Source organism: Topomyia yanbarensis, chromosome 3 (assembly GCF_030247195.1).
Source record: "Topomyia yanbarensis strain Yona2022 chromosome 3, ASM3024719v1, whole genome shotgun sequence".
Taxonomy (NCBI): domain Eukaryota; kingdom Metazoa; phylum Arthropoda; class Insecta; order Diptera; family Culicidae; genus Topomyia; species Topomyia yanbarensis.
The window spans coordinates 304,300,391-304,312,580 of record NC_080672.1 but is presented as its reverse complement, the minus strand read 5'-3'; the positions used below and the strand labels follow the sequence as shown (position 1 = coordinate 304,312,580).

At 32.6% G+C, this 12,190-nt stretch overlaps 1 protein-coding gene across 3 annotated transcripts in view; it reads right to left on the bottom strand.

Annotated features, from left to right (window-relative positions):
• The window catches only part of LOC131694104 (protein vein), a 243,015-nt gene that overhangs the window by 164,406 nt on the left and 66,419 nt on the right, over positions 1-12,190 (bottom strand). The gene's annotated exons all lie outside the window — the stretch shown is intronic.

Below are 12,190 nucleotides of genomic sequence, written 5' to 3'. Positions count from 1 at the left end.
AATTGTCGCCGACAGTTTGGAAGTAATATTTGCGTATTTTCTCACTACAGGATTAAGACGGAACTAAAGGCAAACATTGCCTGAGAACGAAGCATCCAAGCAGTGGTAAAAACGGCTTTAAAATCACCCTCGTGATTCCGAAGCTATGCTTCCTTAGATCTGCAGTATTCTACGCGACCAACAGCCAATATCACATCCCACGACGGTACCAATCGTCACTAGAATAGAATTGGACCAGACAGTGGGACATGAAAGATTGGTTTTATTATTTATTTATATTTTTGGATTTTCTCCTTCGCTTGGCTGTTGCTTTTTCAGCAACACAGTGCGGCGAGTGCGGCACAACATTAAAATATCCATATTTACACACCGACTGACTAGCCGACCGACCGACCGACCGACAGTGGAAAATCTTCGTCAGACGACGACGGCGACAAACGGCGACCAGCATTTTGTGGATCAGGAAGGCACGCCGCGGCGCAACGGCAATGACTTATCTTTGTGCTGAAAACTCACTTTTTTCCGACGTGTGTTTGTTGTGTCGAGCATTTGCATCTTGCGCGATTTTTTTACTTTCTTTCTCCCTCTCTCTCAATCTCCCTCTCTCTCTCTCTGTGTCTCTGCCTATTTTGCTTCCCTCTTACGCTGGCCGCTGGCTTTTACGCACGATTTTGCAATAATTTTACAATATTTGAATTCACTTTCGTCTGCGCCCCGGTTTGTGTGTTTGGCTTCATTAGAATCAGTTTTATTTGAAATAGATCTATAAAATGTAGACTAGTCTCCGGTGATGTTTATTGTTATTACACTGGCTGGCTGGAAGCAACATCAGATGAAAGTTCGGTTGCAAAAATTAGTTTGGGTAGAGTAAACACATTTAGATGCATTAACACTTATCAGTTTCCATGTTGGAAATGGAACACTTTCTTTGCTCTAATTTTGCATGCTTTTATTTATAATTCTGCCGTAAACATGATTCTTTTATCTGAAGCCTAGGAGAACTCTAATAAATTTTTCCGAGTCAGCACAATTCCAAAACCAATTCAGAAGATCTTTATAATATTGAAACTGATCTTTAATCTCTAACTTTTAATTCCTAATCCGCAATCTCTAATCTTTATTTCGACATTTCTGATTGGAGATTCGGGATTATAAATTCGAGCTTTGAGATTTAAACTTTGAAACTGACATGATTGCTGTTATTTTTCAAATTTGAATTCTTCTGAATGGTTCTATAGCGTCCGCGGTCCACGGAGGAGGCCCCATCCTAATATTTGTCTTTTCTCCTGTTATTGATATGCAGTCTTCCGAAAAGAGGACACCTGACCGACAAGGTTTAAAAGCAACATTCGACTTAAATCACAATCCTTTCTGTTCAAGGTTTGCGACTCGATGTATGAAATCATCGGGAATCAATCATAAGCGAGCTTCGATCGGATGTTTTAAAATCGGTTTTTCTTGTGTATGCTACTTTCCACCCATCGGCAAAATAATATTTGGTAGAAGAAAGATTTTCAAATTTAATTCTTTAGACTGGTTTGATGGCGTTGAAGAGGGCTAATTTATTTGCCAAAGAAAATATTCTCCGGATATAAGGTATTTGCTCCAATTGGCGCTGGTTACTAGTACGGAGCTGCACATACCAATTAATGCAGCCAGTTCACGAAGGCGGCCGAATCCTAATAATCGCATTCCCTCCAGGTGCTGTCATGTCGGATATCCAACAAGGTTGACTAGCTGAAAGAAACAAAAATCACAAATCTTCTTGTTCAAGATTTGCGGTTCGGTGCATGAGAATGGCGGGAATCAATCATGAACGACCTGCGAACCGGTTTTTTTAATCCGGGTATTATACAGCACAATGAGGGGATGCTCTGTTTGCTACAAACAGTGTAGTACGAATGATAATAGAAAAAATCTGTAACGAACCCCGATTTAAAACTTTTAATCATTTTAGTGTTTTAAGTACGTTTTAAAAGATTTTTGTAAATACATACATTGTAGAGCATATTTTCGGCAAAATGGCATACAGTTCAATGAAAGATTTGAGATACGAAATTTGAAACTCGAGTTTCTAGATTCTAAATTCGCAAATCGAGTTTTCAAACTCTAAACTTGAGAAATGAAATTCGAGATCCGTGATTCGAGATTGAACAATTGAAATTTAAACCTTAAAAATCGAGATTTCACTTTTGGGGTTTCACATTCAAGTTTTGGGATACAACAATGTTTACAATTCGAAAAATTCGAAATCAAGATTTGACATTTTAGGTTTGAGATTCAAAATTGAAAATACGACATTTGAAACTCGAAACTCGAAAAATATGATTAGAGATATGAGAATGCAAATCTTAGGATTGCGATTCATGAATTGAAATGCAAATTTGAATACTCGAAATTCAACAATATAGATTTGGTATCCGAGACACGAGATTTGAGTTACAAAATTTAAGATTCGAAATTTCACTCGAGTCGAGATTTCATCTTGATAATTCGAATTTCTAGAATCGATATTTGACATTCAACATCCGATTACAAAAAACGAGATAAAACATTCGAGATTCCAGGTTTCAATTTCGTAATTCGAGAAATGAGTTACGAGAATAAAAATTCGGGGTTATTTCGTGACCCGAGTTCGGGCTACGAGATCTGAGAATCGAGGATGAAGATTGGAATGTGGAATTTTTTTAAAGCTGTCCTGTCAAGTTTTTCAAGGTTTTGAGTCAGATTCTAGTGGCGGTATTCAAAATTTTTACATTTGAGATAAATATTGGAGATTTTAAATTTGATATTCGGAAATCGAGATTGGATATAAAAGATTAAAAATTTTAGGTTTAGATATACATGATTTAAGAATCAAAAGATCAGATCCAGTTCCCGATACGATTTTACAAATATTCTTAAAAAGAATTTGGTGCCGATATTTTTCATATCTACGTTGAATTTCGTAATTCGAGATTCGAAAATCGAGATCTGAAATTCAAGATTGAACGCTGAAAACACTGAAAATAACCAAAATAGATTGGTGTTGTGATTCAAGATTCGAGATCAGTCGGATAGTCTAAATTCGAGATTCAAGGACCGGGAGTCGTATTTTAAGATTGGAATTTGAAAATTATGATTTAAAATTTAGGAATTCAGAATTCGGAATTCGAACTTTGAAATTAGCGGATTTTGAAATTCGGAAACCAGAATTCGATAGCCCAAAACCGTAAATCGTGATTTGAAAGTCGAAATTCGAAATTTATAATTTGGGATTTCAAAATTTGAATCGGAAATTCGGAAATATTAATAATAGAAAGTTAGGCACGAAGTTCGGAACTCGGGTATTCGGAACTCGAAATTGTGAATCCGAGATTCAAAATTCGTTATTCGAAAGTCATGATATGAATTTTTTTATTCTGAATTCGAAATTGTGGTATTGGGTATTCCGCATTCGAAATTCGGATATCGAGATTCAGAACCAGCAATTCGGAATTTGAAATGAGAAATTCGGAGCTGATCTCGGAGTTGGAAAATCGGAATTCGAAAGCCGAAGATCTAAATTCAAGATTTGAACTTCGCTTTTCGGAATTGGAATGTCGAGTTTCGGAGTTGAAAATTTAAATTCGAAATTCCGAAATCATTAGGAATCCGGAAATCGCCAATCGAAATTCGGAAGCCTAAAATCGAAATTTGAAATTCGGAATTTGGAATTTGAAATTTGGATTTTGAAATTTGGAACTTGGAATTTGGAATTCGGAATTTGGAATTTGGAATTTGGAATTTGGAATCTGGAATTTGGAACTTGGAATTTGGAATTTGGAATTTGGAATTTGGAATTTGGAACTTGGAATTTGGAATTTGGAATTTGGAATTTGGAATTTGGAATTTGGAATTTGGAATTTGGAATTTGGAATTTGGAATTTGGAATTTGGAATTTGGAATTTGGAATTTGGAATTTGGAATTTGGAATTTGGAATTTGGAATTTGGAATTTGGAATTTGGAATTTGGAATTTGGAATTTGGAATTTGGAATTTGGAATTTGGAATTTGGAATTTGGAATTTGGAATTTGGAATTTGGAATTTGGAATTTGGAATTTGGAATTTGGAATTTGGAATTTGGAATTTGGAATTTGGAATTTGGAATTTGGAATTTGGAATTTGGAATTTGGAATTTGGAATTTGGAATTTGGAATTTGGAATTTGGAATTTGGAATTTGGAATTTGGAATTTGGAATTTGGAATTTGGAATTTGGAATTTGGAATTTGGAATTTGGAATTTGGAATTTGGAATTTGGAATTTGGAATTTGGAATTTGGAATTTGGAATTTGGAATTTGGAATTTGGAATTTGGAATTTGGAATTTGGAATTTGGAATTTGGAATTTGGAATTTGGAATTTGGAATTTGGAATTTGGAATTTGGAATTTGGAATTTGGAATTTGGAATTTGGAATTTGGAATTTGGAATTTGGAATTTGGAATTTGGAATTTGGAATTTGGAATTTGGAATTTGGAATTTGGAATTTGGAATTTGGAATTTGGAATTTGGAATTTGGAATTTGGAATTTGGAATTTGGAATTTGGAATTTGGAATTTGGAATTTGGAATTTGGAATTTGGAATTTGGAATTTGGAATTTGGAATTTGGAATTTGGAATTTGGAATTTGGAATTTGGAATTTGGAATTTGGAATTTGGAATTTGGAATTTGGAATTTGGAATTTGGAATTTGGAATTTGGAATTTGGAATTTGGAATTTGGAATTTGGAATTTGGAATTTGGAATTTGGAATTTGGAATTTGGAATTTGGAATTTGGAATTTGGAATTTGGAATTTGGAATTTGGAATTTGGAATTTGGAATTTGGAATTTGGAATTTGGAATTTGGAATTTGGAATTTGGAATTTGGAATTTGGAATTTGGAATTTGGAATTTGGAATTTGGAATTTGGAATTTGGAATTTGGAATTTGGAATTTGGAATTTGGAATTTGGAATTTGGAATTTGGAATTTGGAATTTGGAATTTGGAATTTGGAATTTGGTCAAGTTTTTCAAGGTTTTGAGTCAGATTCTAGTGGCGGTATTCAAAATTTTTACATTTGAGATAAATATTGGAGATTTTAAATTTGATATTCGGAAATCGAGATTGGATATAAAAGATTAAAAATTTTAGGTTTAGATATACATGATTTAAGAATCAAAAGATCAGATCCAGTTCCCGATACGATTTTACAAATATTCTTAAAAAGAATTTGGTGCCGATATTTTTCATATCTACGTTGAATTTCGTAATTCGAGATTCGAAAATCGAGATCTGAAATTCAAGATTGAACGCTGAAAACACTGAAAATAACCAAAATAGATTGGTGTTGTGATTCAAGATTCGAGATCAGTCGGATAGTCTAAATTCGAGATTCAAGGACCGGGAGTCGTATTTTAAGATTGGAATTTGAAAATTATGATTTAAAATTTAGGAATTCAGAATTCGGAATTCGAACTTTGAAATTAGCGGATTTTGAAATTCGGAAACCAGAATTCGATAGCCCAAAACCGTAAATCGTGATTTGAAAGTCGAAATTCGAAATTTATAATTTGGGATTTCAAAATTTGAATCGGAAATTCGGAAATATTAATAATAGAAAGTTAGGCACGAAGTTCGGAACTCGGGTATTCGGAACTCGAAATTGTGAATCCGAGATTCAAAATTCGTTATTCGAAAGTCATGATATGAATTTTTTTATTCTGAATTCGAAATTGTGGTATTGGGTATTCCGCATTCGAAATTCGGATATCGAGATTCAGAACCAGCAATTCGGAATTTGAAATGAGAAATTCGGAGCTGATCTCGGAGTTGGAAAATCGGAATTCGAAAGCCGAAGATCTAAATTCAAGATTTGAACTTCGCTTTTCGGAATTGGAATGTCGAGTTTCGGAGTTGAAAATTTAAATTCGAAATTCCGAAATCATTAGGAATCCGGAAATCGCCAATCGAAATTCGGAAGCCTAAAATCGAAATTTGAAATTCGGAATTTGGAATTTGAAATTTGGATTTTGAAATTTGGAACTTGGAATTTGGAATTCGGAATTTGGAATTTGGAATTTGGAATTTGGAATCTGGAATTTGGAACTTGGAATTTGGAATTTGGAATTTGGAATTTGGAACTTGGAATTTGGAATTTGGAATTTGGAATTTGGAATTTGGAATTTGGAATTTGGAATTTGGAATTTGGAATTTGGAATTTGGAATTTGGAATTTGGAATTTGGAATTTGGAATTTGGAATTTGGAATTTGGAATTTGGAATTTGGAATTTGGAATTTGGAATTTGGAATTTGGAATTTGGAATTTGGAATTTGGAATTTGGAATTTGGAATTTGGAATTTGGAATTTGGAATTTGGAATTTGGAATTTGGAATTTGGAATTTGGAATTTGGAATTTGGAATTTGGAATTTGGAATTTGGAATTTGGAATTTGGAATTTGGAATTTGGAATTTGGAATTTGGAATTTGGAATTTGGAATTTGGAATTTGGAATTTGGAATTTGGAATTTGGAATTTGGAATTTGGAATTTGGAATTTGGAATTTGGAATTTGGAATTTGGAATTTGGAATTTGGAATTTGGAATTTGGAATTTGGAATTTGGAATTTGGAATTTGGAATTTGGAATTTGGAATTTGGAATTTGGAATTTGGAATTTGGAATTTGGAATTTGGAATTTGGAATTTGGAATTTGGAATTTGGAATTTGGAATTTGGAATTTGGAATTTGGAATTTGGAATTTGGAATTTGGAATTTGGAATTTGGAATTTGGAATTTGGAATTTGGAATTTGGAATTTGGAATTTGGAATTTGGAATTTGGAATTTGGAATTTGGAATTTGGAATTTGGAATTTGGAATTTGGAATTTGGAATTTGGAATTTGGAATTTGGAATTTGGAATTTGGAATTTGGAATTTGGAATTTGGAATTTGGAATTTGGAATTTGGAATTTGGAATTTGGAATTTGGAATTTGGAATTTGGAATTTGGAATTTGGAATTTGGAATTTGGAATTTGGAATTTGGAATTTGGAATTTGGAATTTGGAATTTGGAATTTGGAATTTGGAATTTGGAATTTGGAATTTGGAATTTGGAATTTGGAATTTGGAATTTGGAATTTGGAATTTGGAATTTGGAATTTGGAATTTGGAATTTGGAATTTGGAATTTGGAATTTGGAATTTGGAATTTGGAATTTGGAATTTGGAATTTGGAATTTGGAATTTGGAATTTGGAATTTGGAATTTGGAATTTGGAATTTGGAATTTGGAATTTGGAATTTGGAATTTGGAATTTGGAATTTGGAATTTGGAATTTGGAATTTGGAATTTGGAATTTGGAATTTGGAATTTGGAATTTGGAATTTGGAATTTGGAATTTGGAATTTGGAATTTGGAATTTGGAATTTGGAATTTGGAATTTGGAATTTGGAATTTGGAATTTGGAATTTGGAATTTGGAATTTGGAATTTGGAATTTGGAATTTGGAATTTGGAATTTGGAATTTGGAATTTGGAATTTGGAATTTGGAATTTGGAATTTGGAATTTGGAATTTGGAATTTGGAATTTGGAATTTGGAATTTGGAATTTGGAATTTGGAATTTGGAATTTGGAATTTGGAATTTGGAATTTGGAATTTGGAATTTGGAATTTGGAATTTGGAATTTGGAATTTGGAATTTGGAATTTGGAATTTGGAATTTGGAATTTGGAATTTGGAATTTGGAATTTGGAATTTGGAATTTGGAATTTGGAATTTGGAATTTGGAATTTGGAATTTGGAATTTGGAATTTGGAATTTGGAATTTGGAATTTGGAATTTGGAATTTGGAATTTGGAATTTGGAATTTGGAATTTGGAATTTGGAATTTGGAATTTGGAATTTGGAATTTGGAATTTGGAATTTGGAATTTGGAATTTGGAATTTGGAATTTGGAATTTGGAATTTGGAATTTGGAATTTGGAATTTGGAATTTGGAATTTGGAATTTGGAATTTGGAATTTGGAATTTGGAATTTGGAATTTGGAATTTGGAATTTGGAATTTGGAATTTGGAATTTGGAATTTGGAATTTGGAATTTGGAATTTGGAATTTGGAATTTGGAATTTGGAATTTGGAATTTGGAATTTGGAATTTGGAATTTGGAATTTGGAATTTGGAATTTGGAATTTGGAATTTGGAATTTGGAATTTGGAATTTGGAATTTGGAATTTGGAATTTGGAATTTGGAATTTGGAATTTGGAATTTGGAATTTGGAATTTGGAATTTGGAATTTGGAATTTGGAATTTGGAATTTGGAATTTGGAATTTGGAATTTGGAATTTGGAATTTGGAATTTGGAATTTGGAATTTGGAATTTGGAATTTGGAATTTGGAATTTGGAATTTGGAATTTGGAATTTGGAATTTGGAATTTGGAATTTGGAATTTGGAATTTGGAATTTGGAATTTGGAATTTGGAATTTGGAATTTGGAATTTGGAATTTGGAATTTGGAATTTGGAATTTGGAATTTGGAATTTGGAATTTGGAATTTGGAATTTGGAATTTGGAATTTGGAATTTGGAATTTGGAATTTGGAATTTGGAATTTGGAATTTGGAATTTGGAATTTGGAATTTGGAATTTGGAATTTGGAATTTGGAATTTGGAATTTGGAATTTGGAATTTGGAATTTGGAATTTGGAATTTGGAATTTGGAATTTGGAATTTGGAATTTGGAATTTGGAATTTGGAATTTGGAATTTGGAATTTGGAATTTGGAATTTGGAATTTGGAATTTGGAATTTGGAATTTGGAATTTGGAATTTGGAATTTGGAATTTGGAATTTGGAATTTGGAATTTGGAATTTGGAATTTGGAATTTGGAATTTGGAATTTGGAATTTGGAATTTGGAATTTGGAATTTGGAATTTGGAATTTGGAATTTGGAATTTGGAATTTGGAATTTGGAATTTGGAAGTTGGAATTTGGAATTTGGAATTTGGAGTTTGGAATTTGGAATTTGGAATTTGGAATTTGGAATTTGGAATTTGGAATTTGGAATTTAGAATTTGGAATTTGAAATTTGGAAATTGGAATTTGGAATTCGAAATTCAGCTAGGCATTCGAAATTTTAAATTCTGAATTCGGAATTTGGAAATTGCATTTCACAATTCGGAATTGGGTATTCAATATTCGAAATTCAGCATTTGGAATTTGGAAATCGTATTCGGAATTTGGAATTCAGGCTCAGGAATTTGGAAGTTGAAATTCGAAGATCGAAATTCGAAAGTCGAAATTCGGAAGCCGAAATTCGAAAGTCGAAACTCGGAAGTCAAAATTCGGATGTCGAAATTTGGAAGTTGATATTTGGAAGTCGAAATTCAGAATTCGAAATCCGGAAGTCGAAATTCGGAAGTTGAAATTCGGAAGTCGAAATTCGGAAGTCGAAATTCGGAAGTTGAAATTCGGAAGTCGAAATTCGGAAGTCGAAATTCGGAAGTCGAAATTCGGAAGTCGAAATTCGGAAGTCGAAATTCGAAATTCGAAAGTCGAAATTCGGAAGTCGAAATTCGAAAGTCGAAATTCGAAAGTTGAAATTCGAAAGTCGAAATTCGAAAGTCGAAATTCGAAAGTCGAAATTCGAAAGTCGAAATTCGAAAATCGAAATTCGAAAGTCGAAATTCGAAAGTCGAAATTCGAAAGTCGAAATTCGAAAGTCGAAATTCGAAAGTCAAAATTCGAAATTCGAAAGTCGAAATTCGAAATTCGAAAGTCGAAATTCGAAAGTCGAAATTCGAAAGTCGAAATTCGAAAGTCGAAATTCGAAAGTCGAAATTCGAAAGTCGAAATTCGAAAGTCGAAATTCGAAAGTCGAAATTCGAAAGTCGAAATTCGAAAGTCGAAATTCGAAAGTCGAAATTCGAAAGTCGAAATTCGAAAGTCGAAATTCGAAAGTCGAAATTCGAAAGTCGAAATTCGAAAGTCGAAATTCGAAAGTCGAAATTCGAAAGTCGAAATTCGAAAGTCGAAATTCGAAAGTCGAAATTCGAAAGTCGAAATTCGAAAGTCGAAATTCGAAACTCGAAATTCGAAAGTCGAAATTCGAAAGTCGAAATTCGAAATTCGAAAGTCGAAATTCGAAAGTCGAAATTCGAAAGTCGAAATTCGAAAGTCGAAATTCGAAAGTCGAAATTCGAAAGTCGAAATTCGAAAGTCGAAATTCGAAAGTCGAAATTCGAAAGTCGAAATTCGAAAGTCGAAATTCGAAAGTCGAAATTCGAAAGCCGAAATTCGAAAGTCAAAATTCGAAAGTCAAAATTCGAAAGTCAAAATTCGAAAGTCGAAATTCGAAAGTCGAAATTCGAAATTCGAAAGTCGAAATTCGAAAGTCGAAAGTCGAAATTCGAAATTCGAAAGTCGAAATTCGAAAGTCGAAATTCAAAAGTCGAAATTCGAAAGTCGAAATCCGAAAGTCGAAATTCGAAAGTCGAAATTTGAAATTCGAAATTTGAAATTCTAAAGTCGAAATTCTAAAGTCGAAATTCGAAAGTCGAAATTCGAAAGTCGAAATTCGAAAGTCGAAATTCGAAAGTCGAAATTCGAAAGTCGAAATTCGAAAGTCGAAATTCGAAAGTCGAAATTCGAAAGTCGAAATTCGAAAGTCGAAATTCGAAAGTCGAAATTCGAAAGTCGAAATTCGAAAGTCGAAATTCGAAAGTCGAAATTCGAAAGTCGAAATTCGAAAATCGAAATTCGAAAGTCGAAATTCGAAATTCGAAAGTCGAAATTCGAAAGTCAAAATTCGGAAGTCGAAATTCGGAAGTCGAAATTCGGAAGTCGAAATTCGGAAGTCGAAATTCGGAAGTCGAAATTCGGAGGTCGAAATTCGGAGGTCGAAATTCGGAAGTCGAAATTCGGAAGTCAAAATTCGGAAGTCGAAATTCGGAAGTTGTAATTAGGAAATCTAAGTTCGGAAGTCGAAATTTGAAAGTCGATTTCGGAATTCAGAATTTGGAATTTTTAAATCAATTTTTTAATTCGCAGTTGAGAATTTGTAATTCAAAATACTTGATCTGATACTCGGAACTCGACAATTTCAATTCTAAATTCCGTATTCGCAATTCGGAATTTAGAATGCCGCATTTTGAATTTCAAATTTCAGATTTCGAATTTCCGTAGTTCAAATGACTGATTTTCGTATGTCGGTTTTCACTTGCGAATTTCTATATTCGAATTCTTAATTCCGAATGATGAATTTTAACTTCTTTATTGTGAATCCCGAATAGCAAATTTTATGGTCCGAATTCCTAGTTCCAAATTCCAAGTTTTAAGTATGAGGTACGAAATATTAAATTCTAAAATTGTAATTTTAATTTCGAAACTAACAATGTACAATTAAAAAGACGAAAGTTCATTTCTTTTAGATTTGATATGATTAATTAGAAATTCGAAAATTGGAATTCGGAATGTAGATCAGTATTGGTTATTGAAAATTTTAAATTTCATAAAAAATAAATTAAATTTAAAATAAGTATTTTGGACTTTGTATCGTTCGAATGGTTTCTTTGACAATACCAGTCTTCTGCTTTTATGAGAACATAATTTTGTTCATGTTTTAATCTTAAATGTTTCTATTTTTCTTTTCCTAGTAACTATTTTGACAGCGTTCGAGGTAAATTTAATGAAAAAACTTCAAACTTTTATTTAGACTGGATTAACAATTGTTCTATGTTGTCGACACTGGGTAATGCTGAAATTTTTATTAGTTTAGTTTCCCAGATGGCCCGTTTACATTTGTGTTGGTTGCCAACTGCTGATGCCAGCATGCTGGAAACCAGCTTTAATTTAATGCTGGCAAATGGTGCCGGTAGACAAATCCAAGATGAAACAAGAAAATTTATTTTCGCAATTTTTTCTTCATTTGACAACTCAAATGTGTTTGAATTTGTTAAGGAACACTGAATTAGCAAGAAAATATCAAAATATCGTATTTTTTCAAGTTTTTGTGTTATTATCAACAATTTACACAAATTTCCAGTGTCCAATCTACCAACAAAAGTGTACACATTGCTGGCAGCTGGCAAGCTTTAATTTGCCATCCATAGTGTAAACGCTACAAGACAAAGGTGGCAACTTCTTCTTGTTTTAAAAATTTCGCAAGCTACTAGGATCTATTCACTCAAATACTT